General features: G+C 57.0%; 7 non-coding genes across 7 annotated transcripts; all 7 read left to right on the top strand.

Annotated features, from left to right (window-relative positions):
- The first annotated feature begins 1,365 nt into the window (after positions 1–1,365).
- On the top strand, positions 1,366–1,459 carry LOC148118155 (small nucleolar RNA SNORD116). The gene has a single exon (XR_015736478.1). It is a non-coding gene; the product is annotated as a small nucleolar RNA SNORD116 (small nucleolar RNA).
- Positions 1,460–3,939: 2,480 nt separating this feature from the next.
- LOC148118154 (small nucleolar RNA SNORD116) lies at positions 3,940–4,033 on the top strand. The gene has a single exon (XR_015736477.1). It is a non-coding gene; the product is annotated as a small nucleolar RNA SNORD116 (small nucleolar RNA).
- Positions 4,034–6,513: 2,480 nt separating this feature from the next.
- Positions 6,514–6,607, top strand: LOC148118153 (small nucleolar RNA SNORD116). The gene has a single exon (XR_015736476.1). It is a non-coding gene; the product is annotated as a small nucleolar RNA SNORD116 (small nucleolar RNA).
- Positions 6,608–9,087: 2,480 nt separating this feature from the next.
- Positions 9,088–9,181, top strand: LOC148118152 (small nucleolar RNA SNORD116). Its single transcript, XR_015736475.1, has one exon. It is a non-coding gene; the product is annotated as a small nucleolar RNA SNORD116 (small nucleolar RNA).
- A 2,469-nt stretch (positions 9,182–11,650) lies between these two features.
- On the top strand, positions 11,651–11,744 carry LOC148118151 (small nucleolar RNA SNORD116). The gene has a single exon (XR_015736474.1). It is a non-coding gene; the product is annotated as a small nucleolar RNA SNORD116 (small nucleolar RNA).
- Positions 11,745–14,213: 2,469 nt separating this feature from the next.
- On the top strand, positions 14,214–14,307 carry LOC148118150 (small nucleolar RNA SNORD116). The gene has a single exon (XR_015736473.1). It is a non-coding gene; the product is annotated as a small nucleolar RNA SNORD116 (small nucleolar RNA).
- Positions 14,308–16,777: 2,470 nt separating this feature from the next.
- On the top strand, positions 16,778–16,871 carry LOC148118149 (small nucleolar RNA SNORD116). Its single transcript, XR_015736472.1, has one exon. It is a non-coding gene; the product is annotated as a small nucleolar RNA SNORD116 (small nucleolar RNA).
- Positions 16,872–16,970: the final 99 nt, after the last annotated feature.

Genomic DNA, 16,970 nt, shown 5'->3' with positions numbered 1-16,970 from the left:
GAGTTGCATTCCAGGGAATCAGAAGGCTTGAGTCTTGCAAGTGGTCTTGGGAGATGTCAGGCTCCCCTGGTTACCCTTGCGGTCCCACCTGAGGTTGGATTTCTTGAGACAGTGCTGAGGCTTGCAGTCCTACTTTGTGGTTTCGTGAACAGGGCTTCTCTTGAGGAGAGACTGTCAGAGAGCGGCAACCAGTCAGAGCCCTCCTTATCCGGAGAAGGAGACAGAGACAGAGACAGAGACAGAGACGGTGATGGAGATGGAGATGGAGAAAGAGAGAGATGAAGAGACATGGCCAGCGTGCGAGGCAGAGAGTTCCAAAGAAGGTCTTGTCTTGTTGGTCTGCAAGGCATCTCTGGTCGTGGAGGCCTGTGGGGAAGGAAGGCTTAGTGCAGTTTGATCTCAGGCCGTGTGCATTAGCAAGACAGAGGTTTGCAGCTTCCAGTAGGTTGTCAGAGCTGGTCATGGACTAGGAGGCGTGGTTGGCTCAGTGAACGTGGCCAAAGAGATCTGAGTCCTAGGGCCTGAGCTGGAGACCGCTTGGTGTGAGAGCTCTTGGTAGTGACCCCAGGGAGGGCCGCGGTTTCCCGGCTGCCTTGATTCAGAGCTGCTTGTAGGATTTTGGGGAAGAGTGTGCTTGCTGGTGTTGTAGTAGCTGGATGTGCTGGGCGGGCAGAGATTTGTGGATTGGCTGCAGAGAGGGCCAAAGCTCCCCTTCAAGGCCACGGAGGGGGCCGGGGTCAGGTCAAGGCCTGAGACGTCAAGAGTTTGCTGTCACTCAACTGGCAAACCGTGCTGGAGGGTTTGGGCAGAGCAGGGGTGCTGGCAGAACACTGGTGGCCCGATCATCCCAGGGAGACCAAGGGGCCCAAGCCCCGCCAGAGCCAGTAGCATGACTCCCACTGTAACGGGGTCACGTGCTTTTATGTCTTCACAGTGTGGCATCTGTGGCACGCATGGCCGAAGGGCAGAGGGAATGGCCCAGCCTCCCATCCCGTGCCTACCGGTGAAGGCTGCAGTCCCAGCCACCCGCAGTGACGTTGGTTGTCGTTGGTGCCTTGCACGAGAAGGCCAGAGGACCAAGGTCAAGGTAAGGACCATGACCTGCACGCACCTGCACACGATTGTCGGGTCTTGGTGGTGCTGCGAGGGCTGCCCATTCGTGCATCCAGACCTGTCTGCACCCGAAGCAGACTTAGGTCCTCAAGGTGCTCGTGCCTTCCATACAGGGACCCACTGCAAGCTCCCTTTCCCAGATGGGGCACGTCTGGGCAGTTCTCGCACTCCCCAGTACCCACCCTGGCCGCAGAGGAGACCTACCTCAGAAAGTCTCTGTGCCAGGCCCCTCCAGACCCCTCCAGCGTGCTTGGATCGATGATGATTCCCAGTCAATCATTCCTTGGAAAAGCTGAACAAAATGAGTGAAAACTCAGTACCGCCGCTCTCATCGAGACTGAGGTCCTGCACCTTGGGTCACCCAGGTCCTCTGGGAGTAGGATCTGGGCACGCACACCACTCCCCTGCTCCTGCCCTCCTCCAGCACTGGCCTGACTCCCTCTTGATGGCCTGGGTCTTTCACGCTTCTGCTAGCACTCGTGGCCATGGTGAAGGCAGAATATTTGAGGCTAGCCGGGAATCTTGAACTGCTCTTGCCTCCTTGAGAACCTCAGAGGGAGAGGCTAGGTGCAGGGGCTCCTAGCAGAGCCCAACCAAACAATGGCAGTCTGTGCAGCTGAAGCAGGTGGAAGAGGGACCCCTCCACTTTTCCCAGCTCTCTGGGAAAGTTCAGGCCCTGGGGGGAGACCTCAGAAGGAGCTTGGACGTCAAGTCTGTGACAGGCCCACAGAGAAGCAGCTCAGAGGGTCTCTGAGGTCCAGGGTGCTGCTGCAGTGGGAAAGTGACCTGGGCCATGTGGCTCCTTGAGCCCTGGCCGGCCAGGGCTCTCGTGGTGGTTGAAATCCCACGGGGAGCGTGATAGAAGGAGACACAGAGAGCTTCTGTGGCTGAGTAGCCGCAAGGTAGTCAGGGAGGGTCCCCAAGTCTACTAGGGCAAGACCCAAAACTTTTTGAGTGAGATGATTGTAGACTTAGCGACCGAACCCCACCGAAACCCGTCCCAGATTTCCACCTAGCTGTGTGTCTCCGGACCTGGGGCTCCGGCAAGAAGTCACTGGCAGAAATAGGAGACATTTCTCACACCTTCCTGAAGGAGGTGTGCATAGCTGTGCAGAAATTGGCCTTCGCGTGGCCTTTGGTGGGGTGGGATTTACCCCGACACTAAGGTCGCACATGCATGACTCCTGGTGGAGGGCCAATTTGTGAAGGTCCTTTGGTCCCATCCCTGGAACTAGGGGTCCTGTCTTGGCTCGAGGCAATCTCAACGCCAGGAAGGTCCAGATTTGTGTTTAGCGTTCCTCAGCAGGGTGCTGTTGTTTTAGGAGGTGCTGTTTGGGGTTAGCTTTGACTCCCATAAAAAAAATTGCAATTGGGCTGCCAGCTTGTAGCTCGAGCAAGGCTGGCTGGAGACCCCTGCTCTTGAGCAGAGGCATCTGCCAATCAAAGCCACTTTATCTTGCAGAGTTGCATTCCAGGGAATCAGAAGGCTTGAGTCTTGCAAGTGGTCTTGGGAGATGTCAGGCTCCCCTGGTTACCCTTGCGGTCCCACCTGAGGTTGGATTTCTTGAGACAGTGCTGAGGCTTGCAGTCCTACTTTGTGGTTTCGTGAACAGGGCTTCTCTTGAGGAGAGACTGTCAGAGAGCGGCAACCAGTCAGAGCCCTCCTTATCCGGAGAAGGAGACAGAGACAGAGACAGAGACAGAGACGGTGATGGAGATGGAGATGGAGAAAGAGAGAGATGAAGAGACATGGCCAGCGTGCGAGGCAGAGAGTTCCAAAGAAGGTCTTGTCTTGTTGGTCTGCAAGGCATCTCTGGTCGTGGAGGCCTGTGGGGAAGGAAGGCTTAGTGCAGTTTGATCTCAGGCCGTGTGCATTAGCAAGACAGAGGTTTGCAGCTTCCAGTAGGTTGTCAGAGCTGGTCATGGACTAGGAGGCGTGGTTGGCTCAGTGAAAGTGGCCAAAGAGATCTGAGTCCTAGGGCCTGAGCTGGAGACCGCTTGGTGTGAGAGCTCTTGGTAGTGACCCCAGGGAGTGCCGCGGTTTCCCGGCTGCCTTGATTCAGAGCTGCTTCTAGGATTTTGGGGAAGAGTGTGCTTGCTGGTGTTGTAGTAGCTGGATGTGCTGGGCGGGCAGAGATTTGTGGATTGGCTGCAGAGAGGGCCAAAGCTCCCCTTCAAGGCCACGGAGGGGGCCGGGGTCAGGTCAAGGCCTGAGACGTCAAGAGTTTGCTGTCACTCAACTGGCAAACCGTGCTGGAGGGTTTGGGCAGAGCAGGGGTGCTGGCAGAACACTGGTGGCCCGATCATCCCAGGGAGACCAAGGGGCCCAAGCCCCGCCAGAGCCAGTAGCATGACTCCCACTGTAACGGGGTCACGTGCTTTTATGTCTTCACAGTGTGGCATCTGTGGCACGCATGGCCGAAGGGCAGAGGGAATGGCCCAGCCTCCCATCCCGTGCCTACCGGTGAAGGCTGCAGTCCCAGCCGCCCGCAGTGACGTTGGTTGTCGTTGGTGACTTGCACGAGAAGGCCAGAGGACCAAGGTCAAGGTAAGGACCATGACCTGCACGCACCTGCACACGATTGTCGGGTCTTGGTGGTGCTGCGAGGGCTGCCCATTCGTGCATCCAGACCTGTCTGCACCCGAAGCAGACTTAGGTCCTCAAGGTGCTCCTGCCTTCCATACAGGGACCCACTGCAAGCTCCCTTTCCCAGATGGGGCACGTCTGGGCAGTTCTCGCACTCCCCAGTACCCACCCTGGCCGCAGAGGAGACCTACCTCAGAAAGTCTCTGTGCCAGGCCCCTCCAGACCCCTCCAGCGTGCTTGGATCGATGATGATTCCCAGTCAATCATTCCTTGGAAAAGCTGAACAAAATGAGTGAAAACTCAGTACCGCCGCTCTCATCGAGACTGAGGTCCTGCACCTTGGGTCACCCAGGTCCTCTGGGAGTAGGATCTGGGCACGCACACCACTCCCCTGCTCCTGCCCTCCTCCAGCACTGGCCTGACTCCCTCTTGATGGCCTGGGTCTTTCACGCTTCTGCTAGCACTCGTGGCCATGGTGAAGGCAGAATATTTGAGGCTAGCCGGGAATCTTGAACTGCTCTTGCCTCCTTGAGAACCTCAGAGGGAGAGGCTAGGTGCGGGGGCTCCTAGCAGAGCCCAACCAAACAATGGCAGTCTGTGCAGCTGAAGCAGGTGGAAGAGGGACCCCTCCACTTTTCCCAGCTCTCTGGGAAAGTTCAGGCCCTGGGGGGAGACCTCAGAAGGAGCTTGGACGTCAAGTCTGTGACAGGCCCGCAGAGAAGCAGCTCAGAGGGTCTCTGAGGTCCAGGGTGCTGCTGCAGTGGGAAAGTGACCTGGGCCATGTGGCTCCTTGAGCCCTGGCCGGCCAGGGCTCTCGTGGTGGTTGAAATCCCACGGGGAGCGTGATAGAAGGAGACACAGAGAGCTTCTGTGGCTGAGTAGCCGCAAGGTAGTCAGGGAGGGTCCCCAAGTCTACTAGGGCAAGACCCAAAACTTTTTGAGTGAGATGATTGTAGACTTAGCGACCGAACCCCACCGAAACCCGTCCCAGATTTCCACCTAGCTGTGTGTCTCCGGACCTGGGGCTCCGGCAAGAAGTCACTGGCAGAAATAGGAGACATTTCTCACACCTTCCTGAAGGAGGTGTGCATAGCTGTGCAGAAATTGGCCTTCGCGTGGCCTTTGGTGGGGTGGGATTTACCCCGACACTAAGGTCGCACATGCATGACTCCTGGTGGAGGGCCAATTTGTGAAGGTCCTTTGGTCCCATCCCTGGAACTAGGGGTCCTGTCTTGGCTCGAGGCAATCTCAACGCCAGGAAGGTCCAGATTTGTGTTTAGCGTTCCTCAGCAGGGTGCTGTTGTTTTAGGAGGTGCTGTTTGGGGTTAGCTTTGACTCCCATAAAAAAAATTGCAATTGGGCTGCCAGCTTGTAGCTCGAGCAAGGCTGGCTGGAGACCCCTGCTCTTGAGCAGAGGCATCTGCCAATCAAAGCCACTTTATCTTGCAGAGTTGCATTCCAGGGAATCAGAAGGCTTGAGTCTTGCAAGTGGTCTTGGGAGATGTCAGGCTCCCCTGGTTACCCTTGCGGTCCCACCTGAGGTTGGATTTCTTGAGACAGTGCTGAGGCTTGCAGTCCTACTTTGTGGTTTCGTGAACAGGGCTTCTCTTGAGGAGAGACTGTCAGAGAGCGGCAACCAGTCAGAGCCCTCCTTATCCGGAGAAGGAGACAGAGACAGAGACAGAGACAGAGACGGTGATGGAGATGGAGATGGAGAAAGAGAGAGATGAAGAGACATGGCCAGCGTGCGAGGCAGAGAGTTCCAAAGAAGGTCTTGTCTTGTTGGTCTGCAAGGCATCTCTGGTCGTGGAGGCCTGTGGGGAAGGAAGGCTTAGTGCAGTTTGATCTCAGGCCGTGTGCATTAGCAAGACAGAGGTTTGCAGCTTCCAGTAGGTTGTCAGAGCTGGTCATGGACTAGGAGGCGTGGTTGGCTCAGTGAACGTGGCCAAAGAGATCTGAGTCCTAGGGCCTGAGCTGGAGACCGCTTGGTGTGAGAGCTCTTGGTAGTGACCCCAGGGAGGGCCGCGGTTTCCCGGCTGCCTTGATTCAGAGCTGCTTCTAGGATTTTGGGGAAGAGTGTGCTTGCTGGTGTTGTAGTAGCTGGATGTGCTGGGCGGGCAGAGATTTGTGGATTGGCTGCAGAGAGGGCCAAAGCTCCCCTTCAAGGCCACGGAGGGGGCCGGGGTCAGGTCAAGGCCTGAGACGTCAAGAGTTTGCTGTCACTCATCTGGCAAACCGTGCTGGAGGGTTTGGGCAGAGCAGGGGTGCTGGCAGAACACTGGTGGCCCGATCATCCCAGGGAGACCAAGGGGCCCAAGCCCCGCCAGAGCCAGTAGCATGACTCCCACTGTAACGGGGTCACGTGCTTTTATGTCTTCACAGTGTGGCATCTGTGGCACGCATGGCCGAAGGGCAGAGGGAATGGCCCAGCCTCCCATCCCGTGCCTACCGGTGAAGGCTGCAGTCCCAGCCGCCCGCAGTGACGTTGGTTGTCGTTGGTGACTTGCACGAGAAGGCCAGAGGACCAAGGTCAAGGTAAGGACCATGACCTGCACGCACCTGCACACGATTGTCGGGTCTTGGTGGTGCTGCGAGGGCTGCCCATTCGTGCATCCAGACCTGTCTGCACCCGAAGCAGACTTAGGTCCTCAAGGTGCTCCTGCCTTCCATACAGGGACCCACTGCAAGCTCCCTTTCCCAGATGGGGCACGTCTGGGCAGTTCTCGCACTCCCCAGTACCCACCCTGGCCGCAGAGGAGACCTACCTCAGAAAGTCTCTGTGCCAGGCCCCTCCAGACCCCTCCAGCGTGCTTGGATCGATGATGATTCCCAGTCAATCATTCCTTGGAAAAGCTGAACAAAATGAGTGAAAACTCAGTACCGCCGCTCTCATCGAGACTGAGGTCCTGCACCTTGGGTCACCCAGGTCCTCTGGGAGTAGGATCTGGGCACGCACACCACTCCCCTGCTCCTGCCCTCCTCCAGCACTGGCCTGACTCCCTCTTGATGGCCTGGGTCTTTCACGCTTCTGCTAGCACTCGTGGCCATGGTGAAGGCAGAATATTTGAGGCTAGCCGGGAATCTTGAACTGCTCTTGCCTCCTTGAGAACCTCAGAGGGAGAGGCTAGGTGCGGGGGCTCCTAGCAGAGCCCAACCAAACAATGGCAGTCTGTGCAGCTGAAGCAGGTGGAAGAGGGACCCCTCCACTTTTCCCAGCTCTCTGGGAAAGTTCAGGCCCTGGGGGGAGACCTCAGAAGGAGCTTGGACGTCAAGTCTGTGACAGGCCCGCAGAGAAGCAGCTCAGAGGGTCTCTGAGGTCCAGGGTGCTGCTGCAGTGGGAAAGTGACCTGGGCCATGTGGCTCCTTGAGCCCTGGCCGGCCAGGGCTCTCGTGGTGGTTGAAATCCCACGGGGAGCGTGATAGAAGGAGACACAGAGAGCTTCTGTGGCTGAGTAGCCGCAAGGTAGTCAGGGAGGGTCCCCAAGTCTACTAGGGCAAGACCCAAAACTTTTTGAGTGAGATGATTGTAGACTTAGCGACCGAACCCCACCGAAACCCGTCCCAGATTTCCACCTAGCTGTGTGTCTCCGGACCTGGGGCTCCGGCAAGAAGTCACTGGCAGAAATAGGAGACATTTCTCACACCTTCCTGAAGGAGGTGTGCATAGCTGTGCAGAAATTGGCCTTCGCGTGGCCTTTGGTGGGGTGGGATTTACCCCGACACTAAGGTCGCACATGCATGACTCCTGGTGGAGGGCCAATTTGTGAAGGTCCTTTGGTCCCATCCCTGGAACTAGGGGTCCTGTCTTGGCTCGAGGCAATCTCAACGCCAGGAAGGTCCAGATTTGTGTTTAGCGTTCCTCAGCAGGGTGCTGTTGTTTTAGGAGGTGCTGTTTGGGGTTAGCTTTGACTCCCATAAAAAAAATTGCAATTGGGCTGCCAGCTTGTAGCTCGAGCAAGGCTGGCTGGAGACCCCTGCTCTTGAGCAGAGGCATCTGCCAATCAAAGCCACTTTATCTTGCAGAGTTGCATTCCAGGGAATCAGAAGGCTTGAGTCTTGCAAGTGGTCTTGGGAGATGTCAGGCTCCCCTGGTTACCCTTGCGGTCCCACCTGAGGTTGGATTTCTTGAGACAGTGCTGAGGCTTGCAGTCCTACTTTGTGGTTTCGTGAACAGGGCTTCTCTTGAGGAGAGACTGTCAGAGAGCGGCAACCAGTCAGAGCCCTCCTTATCCGGAGAAGGAGACAGAGACAGAGACAGAGACAGAGACGGTGATGGAGATGGAGATGGAGAAAGAGAGAGATGAAGAGACATGGCCAGCGTGCGAGGCAGAGAGTTCCAAAGAAGGTCTTGTCTTGTTGGTCTGCAAGGCATCTCTGGTCGTGGAGGCCTGTGGGGAAGGAAGGCTTAGTGCAGTTTGATCTCAGGCCGTGTGCATTAGCAAGACAGAGGTTTGCAGCTTCCAGTAGGTTGTCAGAGCTGGTCATGGACTAGGAGGCGTGGTTGGCTCAGTGAACGTGGCCAAAGAGATCTGAGTCCTAGGGCCTGAGCTTTAGACCGCTTGGTGTGAGAGCTCTTGGTAGTGACCCCAGGGAGGGCCGCGGTTTCCCAGCTGCCTTGATTCAGAGCTGCTTGTAGGATTTTGGGGAAGAGTGTGCTTGCTGGTGTTGTAGTAGCTGGATGTGCTGGGCGGGCAGAGATTTGTGGATTGGCTGCAGAGAGGGCCAAAGCTCCCCTTCAAGGCCACGGAGGGGGCCGGGGTCAGGTCAAGGCCTGAGATGTCAAGAGTTTGCTGTCACTCATCTGGCAAACCGTGCTGGAGGGTTTGGGCAGAGCAGGGGTGCTGGCAGAACACTGGTGGCCCGATCATCCCAGGGAGACCAAGGGGCCCAAGCCCCGCCAGAGCCACTAGCATGACTCCCACTGTAACGGGGTCACGTGCTTTTATGTCTTCACAGTGTGGCATCTGTGGCACGCATGGCCGAAGGGCAGAGGGAATGGCCCAGCCTCCCATCCCGTGCCTACCGGTGAAGGCTGCAGTCCCAGCTGCCCGCAGTGACGTTGGTTGTCGTTGGTGACTTGCACGTGAAGGCCAGAGGACCAAGGTCAAGGTAAGGACCATGACCTGCACGCACCTGCACACGATTGTCGGGTCTTGGTGGTGCTGCGAGGGCTGCCCATTCGTGCATCCAGACCTGTCTGCACCCGAAGCAGACTTAGGTCCTCAAGGTGCTCCTGCCTTCCATACAGGAACCCACTGCAAGCTCCCTTTCCCAGATGGGGCACGTCTGGGCAGTTCTCGCACTCCCCAGTACCCACCCTGGCCGCAGAGGAGACCTACCTCAGAAAGTCTCTGTGCCAGGCCCCTCCAGACCCCTCCAGCGTGCTTGGATCGATGATGATTCCCAGTCAATCATTCCTTGGAAAAGCTGAACAAAATGAGTGAAAACTCAGTACCGCCGCTCTCATCGAGACTGAGGTCCTGCACCTTGGGTCACCCAGGTCCTATGGGAGTAGGATCTGGGCAGGCACACCACTCCCCTGCTCCTGCCCTCCTCCAGCACTGGCCTGACTCCCTCTTGATGGCCTGGGTCTTTCACGCTTCTGCTAGCACTCGTGGCCATGGTGAAGGCAGAATATTTGAGGCTAGCCGGGAATCTTGAACTGCTCTTGCCTCCTTGAGAACCTCAGAGGGAGAGGCTAGGTGCGGGGGCTCCTAGCAGAGCCCAACCAAACAATGGCAGTCTGTGCAGCTGAAGCAGGTGGAAGAGGGACCCCTCCACTTTTCCCAGCTCTCTGGGAAAGTTCAGGCCCTGGGGGGAGACCTCAGAAGGAGCTTGGACGTCAAGTCTGTGACAGGCCCGCAGAGAAGCAGCTCAGAGGGTCTCTGAGGTCCAGGGTGCTGCTGCAGTGGGAAAGTGACCTGGGCCATGTGGCTCCTTGAGCCCTGGCCGGCCAGGGCTCTCGTGGTGGTTGAAATCCCACGGGGAGCGTGATAGAAGGAGACACAGAGAGCTTCTGTGGCTGAGTAGCCGCAAGGTAGTCAGGGAGGGTCCCCAAGTCTACTAGGGCAAGACCCAAAACTTTTTGAGTGAGATGATTGTAGACTTAGCGACCGAACCCCACCGAAACCCGTCCCAGATTTCCACCTAGCTGTGTGTCTCCGGACCTGGGGCTCCGGCAAGAAGTCACTGGCAGAAATAGGAGACATTTCTCACACCTTCCTGAAGGAGGTGTGCATAGCTGTGCAGAAATTGGCCTTCGCGTGGCCTTTGGTGGGGTGGGATTTACCCCGACACTAAGGTCGCACATGCATGACTCCTGGTGGAGGGCCAATTTGTGAAGGTCCTTTGGTCCCATCCCTGGAACTAGGGGTCCTGTCTTGGCTCGAGGCAATCTCAACGCCAGGAAGGTCCAGATTTGTGTTTAGCGTTCCTCAGCAGGGTGCTGTTCTTTTAGGAGGTGCTGTTTGGGGTTAGCTTTGACTCCCATAAAAAAAATTGCAATTGGGCTGCCAGCTTGTAGCTCGAGCAAGGCTGGCTGGAGACCCCTGCTCTTGAGCAGAGGCATCTGCCAATCAAAGCCACTTTATCTTGCAGAGTTGCATTCCAGGGAATCAGAAGGCTTGAGTCTTGCAAGTGGTCTTGGGAGATGTCAGGCTCCCCTGGTTACCCTTGCGGACCCACCTGAGGTTGGATTTCTTGAGACAGTGCTGAGGCTTGCAGTCCTACTTTGTGGTTTCGTGAACAGGGCTTCTCTTGAGGAGAGACTGTCAGAGAGCGGCAACCAGTCAGAGCCCTCCTTATCCGGAGAAGGAGACAGAGACAGAGACAGAGACAGAGACAGAGACGGTGATGGAGATGGAGAAAGAGAGAGATGAAGAGACATGGCCAGCGTGCGAGGCAGAGAGTTCCAAAGAAGGTCTTGTCTTGTTGGTCTGCAAGGCATCTCTGGTCGTGGAGGCCTGTGGAGAAGGAAGGCTTAGTGCAGTTTGATCACAGGCCGTGTGCATTAGCAAGACAGAGGTTTGCAGCTTCCAGTAGGTTGTCAGAGCTGGTCATGGACTAGGAGGCGTGGTTGGCTCAGTGAACGTGGCCAAAGAGATCTGAGTCCTAGGGCCTGAGCTGGAGACCGCTTGGTGTGAGAGCTCTTGGTAGTGACCCCAGGGAGGGCCGCGGTTTCCCGGCTGCCTTGATTCAGAGCTGCTTGTAGGATTTTGGGGAAGAGTGTGCTTGCTGGTGTTGTAGTAGCTGGATGTGCTGGGCGGGCAGAGATTTGTGGATTGGCTGCAGAGTGGGCCAAAGCTCCCCTTCAAGGCCACGGAGGGGGCCGGGGTCAGGTCAAGGCCTGAGATGTCAAGAGTTTGCTGTCACTCATCTGGCAAACCGTGCTGGAGGGTTTGGGCAGAGCAGGGGTGCTGGCAGAACACTGGTGGCCCGATCATCCCAGGGAGACCAAGGGGCCCAAGCCCCGCCAGAGCCAGTAGCATGACTCCCACTGTAACGGGGTCACGTGCTTTTATGTCTTCACAGTGTGGCATCTGTGGCACGCATGGCCGAAGGGCAGAGGGAATGGCCCAGCCTCCCATCCCGTGCCTACCGGTGAAGGCTGGAGTCCCATCCGCCCGCAGTGACGTTGGTTGTCGTTGGTGACTTGCACGAGAAGGCCAGAGGACCAAGGTCAAGGTAAGGACCATGACCTGCAGGCACCTGCACACGATTGTCGGGTCTTGGTGGTGCTGCGAGGGCTGCCCATTCGTGCATCCTGACCTGTCTGCACCCGAAGCAGACGTAGGTCCTCAAGGTGCTCCTGCCTTCCATACAGGGACCCACTGCAAGCTCCCTTTCCCAGATGGGCACGTCTGGGCAGTTCTCGCACTCCCCAGTACCCACCCTGGCCGCAGAGGAGACCTACCTCAGAAAGTCTCTGTGCCAGGCCCCTCCAGCGTGCTTGGATCGATGATGATTCCCAGTCAATCATTCCTTGGAAAAGCTGAACAAAATGAGTGAAAACTCAGTACCGCCGCTCTCATCGAGACTGAGGTCCTGCACCTTGGGTCACCCAGGTCCTCTGGGAGTAGGATCTGGGCAGGCACACCACTCCCCTGCTCCTGCCCTCCTCCAGCACTGGCCTGACTCCCTCTTGATGGCCTGGGTCTTTCACGCTTCTGCTAGCACTCGTGGCCATGGTGAAGGCAGAATATTTGAGGCTAGCCGGGAATCTTGAACTGCTCTTGCCTCCTTGAGAACCTCAGAGGGAGAGGCTAGGTGCGGGGGCTCCTAGCAGAGCCCAACCAAACAATGGCAGTCTGTGCAGCTGAAGCAGGTGGAAGAGGGACCCCTCCACTTTTCCCAGCTCTCTGGGAAAGTTCAGGCCCTGGGGGGAGACCTCAGAAGGAGCTTGGACGTCAAGTCTGTGACAGGCCCGCAGAGAAGCAGCTCAGAGGGTCTCTGAGGTCCAGGGTGCTGCTGCAGTGGGAAAGTGACCTGGGCCATGTGGCTCCTTGAGCCCTGGCCGGCCAGGGCTCTCGTGGTGGTTGAAATCCCACGGGGAGCGTGATAGAAGGAGACACAGAGAGCTTCTGTGGCTGAGTAGCCGCAAGGTAGTCAGGGAGGGTCCCCAAGTCTACTAGGGCAAGACCCAAAACTTTTTGAGTGAGATGATTGTAGACTTAACGACCGAACCCCACCGAAACCCGTCCCAGATTTCCACCTAGCTGTGTGTCTCCGGACCTGGGGCTCCGGCAAGAAGTCACTGGCAGAAATAGGAGACATTTCTCACACCTTCCTGAAGGAGGTGTGCATAGCTGTGCAGAAATTGGCCTTCGCGTGGCCTTTGGTGGGGTGGGATTTACCCCGACACTAAGGTCGCACATGCATGACTCCTGGTGGAGGGCCAATTTGTGAAGGTCCTTTGGTCCCATCCCTGGAACTAGGGGTCCTGTCTGGCTCGAGGCAATCTCAACTCCAGGAAGGTCCAGATTTGTGTTTAGCGTTCCTCAGCAGGGTGCTGTTCTTTTAGGAGGTGCTGTTTGGGGTTAGCTTTGACTCCCATAAAAAAAATTGCAATTGGGCTGCCAGCTTGTAGCTCGAGCAAGGCTGGCTGGAGACCCCTGCTCTTGAGCAGAGGCATCTGCCAATCAAAGCCACTTTATCTTGCAGAGTTGCATTCCAGGGAATCAGAAGGCTTGAGTCTTGCAAGTGGTCTTGGGAGATGTCAGGCTCCCCTGGTTACCCTTGCGGTCCCACCTGAGGTTGGATTTCTTGAGACAGTGCTGAGGCTTGCAGTCCTACTTTGTGGTTTCGTGAACAGGGCTTCTCTTGAGGAGTGACTGTCAGAGAGCGGCAACCAGTCAGAGCCCTCCTTATCCGGAGAAGGAGACAGAGACAGAGACAGAGACAGAGACGGAGACGGTGATGGAGATGGAGAAAGAGAGAGATGAAGAGACATGGCCAGCGTGCGAGGCAGAGAGTTCCAAAGAAGGTCTTGTCTTGTTGGTCTGCAAGGCATCTCTGGTCGTGGAGGCCTGTGGAGAAGGAAGGCTTAGTGCAGTTTGATCACAGGCCGTGTGCATTAGCAAGACAGAGGTTTGCAGCTTCCAGTAGGTTGTCAGAGCTGGTCATGGACTAGGAGGCGTGGTTGGCTCAGTGAACGTGGCCAAAGAGATCTGAGTCCTAGGGCCTGAGCTGGAGACCGCTTGGTGTGAGAGCTCTTGGTAGTGACCCCAGGGAGGGCCGCGGTTTCCCGGCTGCCTTGATTCAGAGCTGCTTCTAGGATTTTGGGGAAGAGTGTGCTTGCTGGTGTTGTAGTAGCTGGATGTGCTGGGCGGGCAGAGATTTGTGGATTGGCTGCAGAGAGGGCCAAAGCTCCCCTTCAAGGCCACGGAGGGGGCCGGGGTCAGGTCAAGGCCTGAGATGTCAAGAGTTTGCTGTCACTCATCTGGCAAACCGTGCTGGAGGGTTTGGGCAGAGCAGGGGTGCTGGCAGAACACTGGTGGCCCGATCATCCCAGGGAGACCAAGGGGCCCAAGCCCCGCCAGAGCCAGTAGCATGACTCCCAATGTAATGGGGTCACGTGCTTTTATGTCTTCACAGTGTGGCATCTGTGGCACGCATGGCCGAAGGGCAGAGGGAATGGCCCAGCCTCCCATCCCGTGCCTACCGGTGAAGGCTGCAGTCCCAGCCGCCCGCAGTGACGTTGGTTGTCGTTGGTGACTTGCACGAGAAGGCCAGAGGACCAAGGTCAAGGTAAGGACCATGACCTGCAGGCACCTGCACACGATTGTCGGGTCTTGGTGGTGCTGCGAGGGCTGCCCATTCGTGCATCCTGACCTGTCTGCACCCGAAGCAGACGTAGGTCCTCAAGGTGCTCCTGCCTTCCATACAGGGACCCACTGCAAGCTCCCTTTCCCAGATGGGGCACGTCTGGGCAGTTCTCGCACTCCCCAGTACCCACCCTGGCCGCAGAGGAGACCTACCTCAGAAAGTCTCTGTGCCAGGCCCCTCCAGCGTGCTTGGATCGATGATGATTCCCAGTCAATCATTCCTTGGAAAAGCTGAACAAAATGAGTGAAAACTCAGTACCGCCGCTCTCATCGAGACTGAGGTCCTGCACCTTGGGTCACCCAGGTCCTCTGGGAGTAGGATCTGGGCAGGCCCACCACTCCCCTGCTCCTGCCCTCCTCCAGCACTGGCCTGACTCCCTCTTGATGGCCTGGGTCTTTCATGCTTCTGCTAGCACTCGTGGCCATGGTGAAGGCAGAATATTTGAGGCTAGCCGGGAATCTTGAACTGCTCTTGCCTCCTTGAGAACCTCAGAGGGAGAGGCTAGGTGCGGGGGCTCCTAGCAGAGCCCAACCAAACAATGGCAGTCTGTGCAGCTGAAGCAGGTGGAAGAGGGACCCCTCCACTTTTCCCAGCTCTCTGGGAAAGTTCAGGCCCTGGGGGGAGACCTCAGAAGGAGCTTGGACGTCAAGTCTGTGACAGGCCCGCAGAGAAGCAGCTCAGAGGGTCTCTGAGGTCCAGGGTGCTGCTGCAGTGGGAAAGTGACCTGGGCCATGTGGCTCCTTGAGCCCTGGCCGGCCAGGGCTCTCGTGGTGGTTGAAATCCCACGGGGAGCGTGATAGAAGGAGACACAGAGAGCTTCTGTGGCTGAGTAGCCGCAAGGTAGTCAGGGAGGGTCCCCAAGTCTACTAGGGCAAGACCCAAAACTTTTTGAGTGAGATGATTGTAGACTTAGCGACCGAACCCCACCGAAACCCGTCCCAGATTTCCACCTAGCTGTGTGTCTCCGGACCTGGGGCTCCGGCAAGAAGTCACTGGCAGAAATAGGAGACATTTCTCACACCTTCCTGAAGGAGGTGTGCATAGCTGTGCAGAAATTGGCCTTCGCGTGGCCTTTGGTGGGGTGGGATTTACCCCGACACTAAGGTCGCACATGCATGACTCCTGGTGGAGGGCCAATTTGTGAAGGTCCTTTGGTCCCATCCCTGGAACTAGGGGTCCTGTCTTGGCTCGAGGCAATCTCAACTCCAGGAAGGTCCAGATTTGTGTTTAGCGTTCCTCAGCAGGGTGCTGTTCTTTTAGGAGGTGCTGTTTGGGGTTAGCTTTGACTCCCATAAAAAAAATTGCAATTGGGCTGCCAGCTTGTAGCTCGAGCAAGGCTGGCTGGAGACCCCTGCTCTTGAGCAGAGGCATCTGCCAATCAAAGCCACTTTATCTTGCAGAGTTGCATTCCAGGGAATCAGAAGGCTTGAGTCTTGCAAGTGGTCTTGGGAGATGTCAGGCTCCCCTGGTTACCCTTGCGGTCCCACCTGAGGTTGGATTTCTTGAGACAGTGCTGAGGCTTGCAGTCCTACTTTGTGGTTTCGTGAACAGGGCTTCTCTTGAGGAGAGACTGTCAGAGAGCGGCAACCAGTCAGAGCCCTCCTTATCCGGAGAAGGAGACAGAGACAGAGACAGAGACAGAGACGGTGATGGAGATGGAGATGGAGAAAGAGAGAGATGAAGAGACATGGCCAGCGTGCGAGGCAGAGAGTTCCAAAGAAGGTCTTGTCTTGTTGGTCTGCAAGGCATCTCTGGTCGTGGAGGCCTGTGGGGAAGGAAGGCTTAGTGCAGTTTGATCTCAGGCCGTGTGCATTAGCAAGACAGAGGTTTGCAGCTTCCAGTAGGTTGTCAGAGCTGGTCATGGACTAGGAGGCGTGGTTGGTTCAGTGAACGTGGCCAAAGAGATCTGAGTCCTAGGGCCTGAGCTGGAGACCGCTTGGTGTGAGAGCTCTTGGTAGTGACCCCAGGGAGGGCCGCGGTTTCCCGGCTGCCTTGATTCAGAGCTGCTTGTAGGATTTTGGGGACGAGTGTGCTTGCTGGTGTTGTAGTAGCTGGATGTGCTGGGCGGGCAGAGATTTGTGGATTGGCTGCAGAGAGGGCCAAAGGTCCCCTTCAAGGCCACGGAGGGGTCCGGGGTCAGGTCAAGGCCTGAGACGTCAAGAGTTTGCTGTCACTCATCTGGCAAACCGTGCTGGAGGGTTTGGGCAGAGCAGGGGTGCTGGCAGAACACTGGTGGCCCGATCATCCCAGGGAGACCAAGGGGCCCAAGCCCCGCCAGAGCCAGTAGCATGACTCCCACTGTAACGGGGTCACGTGCTTTTATGTCTTCACAGTGTGGCATCTGTGGCACGCATGGCCGAAGGGCAGAGGGAATGGCCCAGCCTCCCATCCCGTGCCTACCGGTGAAGGCTGCAGTCCCAGCCGCCCGCAGTGACGTTGGTTGTCGTTGGTGACTTGCACGAGAAGGCCAGAGGACCAAGGTCAAGGTAAGGACCATGACCTGCACGCACCTGCACACGATTGTCGGGTCTTGGTGGTGCTGCGAGGGCTGCCCATTCGTGCATCCTGACCTGTCTGCACCCGAAGCAGACTTAGGTCCTCAAGGTGCTCCTGCCTTCCATACAGGGACCCACTGCAAGCTCCCTTTTCCAGATGGGGCACGTCTGGGCAGTTCTCGCACTCCCCAGTACCCACCCTGGCCGCAGAGGAGACCTACCTCAGAAAGTCTCTGTGCCAGGCCCCTCCAGCGTGCTTGGATCGATGATGATTCCCAGTCAATCATTCCTTGGAAAAGCTGAACAAAATGAGTGAAAACTCAGTACCGCCGCTCTCATCGAGACTGAGGTCCTGCACCTTGGGTCACCCAGGTCCTCTGGGAGTAGGATCTGGGCAGGCCCACCACTCCCCTGCTCCTGCCCTCCTCCAGCACTGGCCTGACTCCCTCTTG

This window comes from Myodes glareolus, chromosome 24 (assembly GCF_982192425.1).
Source record: "Myodes glareolus chromosome 24, mMyoGla1.1, whole genome shotgun sequence".
In the NCBI taxonomy this organism is placed as follows: Eukaryota; Metazoa; Chordata; class Mammalia; order Rodentia; family Cricetidae; genus Myodes; species Myodes glareolus.
This window is presented reverse-complemented; position numbering and strand designations above follow the sequence as displayed.